Source organism: Myotis lucifugus, unplaced genomic scaffold, assembly GCF_000147115.1.
Source record: "Myotis lucifugus unplaced genomic scaffold, Myoluc2.0 scaffold_670, whole genome shotgun sequence".
Classification (NCBI taxonomy): Eukaryota; Metazoa; Chordata; class Mammalia; order Chiroptera; family Vespertilionidae; genus Myotis; species Myotis lucifugus.
In genome coordinates this window covers 78,233-83,019 of record NW_005871718.1, presented here as the reverse complement: position 1 = coordinate 83,019, position 4,787 = coordinate 78,233, and the positions used below count along the sequence as shown (strand labels likewise).

Below are 4,787 nucleotides of genomic sequence, written 5' to 3'. Positions count from 1 at the left end.
AATAGATCACAGCGAGGGAGCTGCTCTGCTACGTACGAAATTCCGACCCAGAAGCAGGTCGTCTACGAATGGTTTAGCGCCAGGTTCCCCACAAACGTGCATTGCGTGAAGGGCTTGGTGGCGGCCCCCTTTCCGGCCACACTCCGTTTACCAGGATGAAGGGCTCTCTGCACCGGACCCCGGTCCCGATGCATGGCGGGGGGCTCCGCGCTGGGGGGGCGCGAGGGCCCGCTGGCGGGGACAGCGGGGGCCGGCTTTTCGAGGGCAACGGAGGGTCCCGCAGGCCTGCTGTATCATTCTGCCTGGGCGGGATTCTGACTTAGAGGCGTTCAGTCATAATCCCACAGATGGTAGCTTCGCCCCATTATCTTTGCTTCTCTTTCTTGTTCCTTTCATTGCTCTTTATCAAAAGTTTTCTTTCTTTTTTAAAAAATATAAACTCACCTTTTTTGGCCATAAAATTTTTAAATTTGTTTCTTTAAATGTAATTAAAAAATATTTAACCACTGCACATAAAAATTGTCAAACTTTACTTCATTGCACAATGGAAAAACATGTAGACAAAGCTTTTTTTAAAAAAATGTGCATACTTAATTTTTATGTTTAGTTTTGTTGTATTCCTTTATCTTTTATCTTTTACTTTATCTTTGCCGTTTGTCTTATTAATCACTATCAAACATTTTTATTTTGTTTTTTCATTAGGCTTGATTTATTTTTATCTATTTCATTTGATGTGTGTTATTCAAATATATTTTGGAATATATATATATATATATATATATATATATATATATATATACAGTTGTTCAAATATATATTTTAGTGCATACTTACTTGTTTCTATTAAATTAATATATATATATATTTTTTTGAAGTTTCAGCCATGAATATTTTTCCATTGATTTCTTAGAGAGAGTGGAAGAGAGAGGGAAAGACAGAGAGAAATGTCGATGTGAGAGAAACATCAATTGGTTGCCACTTGCACCAAGGTTGGGCCAGGGAGGCTCCTGAAACTGAGGTACATACCCTTGATCAGAATCGAACCTGGAACCTTTCAGTATGCAGGTTGATCCTCTATCTGTTGAGCTAAACCAGCTAGGGCTTTGTTAGTTTAATATTTATAAAAATCATATGTACTTCTTTTAGTTTAAGTGTGTAAAAGTCTCTCAATATTGTCCCATGGATGGATAGTTATATTTTGATATATACGTGAAATGTAATAATTTTTGTCTGTTAATTTTAAGAAAAACTTTATATTCATTATAATATGGCCATTTGATTTGAAAATTTAAAACAAAATAGTGATCTGGCTCTGAGTTGTATTTTAAATATTTTCACATAATTGGCCCACCAATTTCTACAGATAGTGATTAAGTTACTTGGTAGCAGGTTTCTCATATGCCAGCTAACTAGCTCCTTATCTTAAAAAAATCTTTATAATTTTAGACAGTCTCAACTGTCTAAAATTAACATTTATATTAACATTTATATGTTTTACTAGGAGCTCAGCGCACCATTCGAAATCGCATGGTGCCACCCACCCTTGGTCCGGCCCTGCCTCCCTCTCTGGCCCTTGAAGCAGCTGCAGCTGCTGCTGATCAGGCCCTCCCCCAGTGCAGGTGTGTGGAGGCCCCTGCCATCCCATCCCTGATGCTGCACGTGCAACCTCCTCCTGTCCGGCCCACCCGTTACGGCATCCTGGTTAATTAGCCTATTTCTCTATTATATATATACTAGAGGCCCGGTGCACAAAAATTTGTGCACTCGGGGGGAAAGGGGGCTCCTCAGCCCATCCTGTGCCCTCTCCCAGTCTGGGACCCCTCGGGAGATAATGACCTGCTGGCTTAGGCCTGCTCCCGGGTGGCAGAGGGCAGGCCCAATCCCTGGATGCAGCCCCTGGTTGGGCTCAGAGCAGGGCCGATTGGGGAGTTGGGGTTGCTGCCCCCTGACACGCACAGAGCAGGGCCCATCAGGGGGGTTTGGGGCTCCATACCCTGTCACACACAGGGCAGAGGCCCAACAGGGGGTTGAGGAGCTCCCCCCTCTCACTCACAGAGTAGGGCCAATAGGGGAGTTGGGGCACCGCCACCTGTCACACACAGAGCAGGGCGGATCAGAGGGTTGGGGCGCTGCCCCCTGTCATGCACAGAGCAGGGCCCACCAGGGGAGTTGGGGCTCCGTACCCTATCACCCACAGAGCAGGGCCCATCAGGGGGTTGGGGAGCTCCCCCCCTGTCACACACAGAGCAGGGACCATCAGGGGGTTGAGGAGCTCCCCTCTGTCACTCACAGAGTAGGGCCGATAGGGGAGTTGGGGCACCGCCCCCTGTCACACACAGAGCAGGGTGGATCAGGGGGTTGGGACGCCGCCCTCTATCACCCACAGAGCAGGGCCGATGGGGAGGTTATGGTTCTACCCTGTCATACACAGAGCAGGGCCTGTGGTGGTGGTGGGGGGGGGGGGCGCCACACCCTGTCACACACAGAGCAGGGCCGATCAGGGGGTTGGGGCGCAGCCACTGTCACACTCAGGGCAGGGCCGATGGGGAGGTTATGGCTCTACCCTGTCACACACACAGCAGGGCCTGTGGTGGTGGTGGGGGGGTTGGGGCGCCACACCCTGTCACACACAGAGCAGGGCCGATCAGGGGGTTTGGGCGCTGCCCCGTCACGCTGATCCGGTGCCAGGAGGCCTCGCGGCTCCACTGATCCCGGTGCTGGGAGGTATATTACCCTTTTACTATATAGGATAGAGGCCTGGGGGCCGGCTGGTTTGCCCTGAAGGGTGTCCTGGATCAGGGTGGGGGTCCCCACTGGGGTGCCTGGCCAGCCTGGGTGAGGGGATGATGGCTGTTTGCAGCTGGTCACACACCCTTCAGGGTGGGGGTCCCCACTGGGGTGCCTGGCCAGTCTGGGTGAGGGGTTGAGGGCTTCTTTCAGGCTGGTGGTTGTTGATTGAAGCTCCCAACCGCTCCTTTTTTTTATTTTATTCTGGGCCAGCTTTAACTCTGGCTCTAGCTCTGAGAGCAGGTATCTGGTTTGTTTCGGTTCTATAATCGAAACAATGTATAACTTCAGCTCTGAGATCCTGGCCTATATTTGTTAGAATGTTTCAAACTGCCAGCTCAGAGGCCGGTAAGTCAGGCGGGGAACGTTGCAGTGTGCAGTCACTGCAGCAAGCAAGCCTCATGTTCGCTTCCAGCTGCCTGGCTCCGGCCGCCATCTTGGCTGACAGTTAATTTGCATAAGGATATGCTGATTAGCCAATGGGAAGGGTAGCGGTCGTACGCCAATTACCATGTTTCTCTTTTATTAGTGTAGATAGGTAATTAGAAGGATCACATGTTATTACGTGTTCAACTTTATTGAGGTGCAACTACCTCCTTATCTAACTCTCACACCACGTGGATATTTCCCCTCCAAGCACACTGGGGTTTGTCTGTCAGATTAGAAAATGTTAAACCCTTTGCTTCTAGAGCCCTTCCTGGGAAACCACACAATCAAAGCTCAAGCTTAGCCCTGCCCCTTGCATTTATCTTTTTAAAAAATTTATTGATTAAGTTATTACATATATGTCCTTTTCCCCACGTTACTCCCCCCCCCCCCGCACTCATACCCTCACTTCCTGTTGTCTGTGTCCATTGGTTAGGCCTATATGCTTGCATTTAAGTCCTTTGGTTGATCTCTTCCCCTTACCCCCACCCTTCCCTACCTTCCCTTTGAGGTTTTACCATCTGATCGATGCTTCTCTGTCTCTGGATCTGTTTTTGTTCATCACAACCTTCCCCAAATCTGGCAGTCCTACTGTGTCTCAGCTGGGTGAGTAGTGCCACTCCTGTCCAGGGGAACTGAGAACCCAATTGCTTTTATGTTCATGACATTGGCCTCTGTTTTCAGTCACCTCGATAAATTAAGACCCAGCACAGAACAAGTGGCACCAGGTTTGAAGTCACAGCTGAGACTGAAATACCTAGTCATCATGTTTTCCAAAGGTATGATAATTTCATTCATTCAAGGCTTGCTCATCAAATATCTAGTTGATATATCTAGTCTATTTGGAATGAATACCAGATGCTATTTTTACCAGAAAAATTAATAACATACCGAAATAGCAAGGTAATGAAGATCATTAAACAAGTACCTATGTTTGCAGTTAAGACTATTCTTAAGTTTGTAATGAGGAAGATTGCTGCTGTTACTGAAACCCAGTTTGTTAAACATATGAAAAATATCACTTATTTCTTTAGGAAGAAAAATCTTCATGAACCAATCTGCACCAATGTGGCTTAAGAAAAAATAATAAATGATCATGGAAAACAATGATCAATTATGAGTGAGCAACCACTTGCCTTCCTGGATGAATCACAACTAAACCAATTTATTGATTTACAATCACAAAATAAAAATATATCTTATTGAAAATATTTTTGCAGGAACTTTTATCAGCCTTTTGCCTTCATAATTTTACTGAATCTGATTGCCTGACTAACCAAGCAGTTTTGAAACTGAATAAAATAAAGTCTTGGTAAACAGAATACAGTGTAAGGCCTGTGTCTGTGTTGAGGTCTGTCTGAAACTGGGATGGGCACATGGGGCAAAGCGGAGACTGGGAGAGAAAAAGAGCTTCATGAGTAATGGGGCTGCCTGATAAGGAGCTTGAGGCTGCACTGGGTTTCGAGAACTTGGGAAAAGCAGGTCCAAAGGCTAAAATTGAGGAGTTAAGTGTCCTGAGTGACTTTGCTGACCACCTGCCTAAATGGAGAATCTCTAGACCGAGTCCACACTGT

At 46.5% G+C, this 4,787-nt stretch overlaps 1 long non-coding RNA gene across 2 annotated transcripts in view; it reads left to right on the top strand.

Moving 5' to 3' along the window:
* The window catches only part of LOC106694843, a 6,258-nt gene extending 1,671 nt beyond the window's left edge, over nt 1-4,587 (top strand). Inside the window, exons 2-5 of one of the 2 annotated variants that reach the window (XR_002826862.1) lie at nt 1,502-1,619; nt 3,800-3,819; nt 3,898-3,992; nt 4,248-4,587. This is a non-coding gene — a long non-coding RNA (uncharacterized LOC106694843). Of the gene's footprint in view, nt 1-1,501; nt 1,620-3,724; nt 3,820-3,897; nt 3,993-4,247 lie in introns of both variants that reach the window. The other variant, XR_001345910.2, reaches the window with a different exon arrangement.
* The last annotated feature ends 200 nt before the right edge of the window (nt 4,588-4,787 follow it).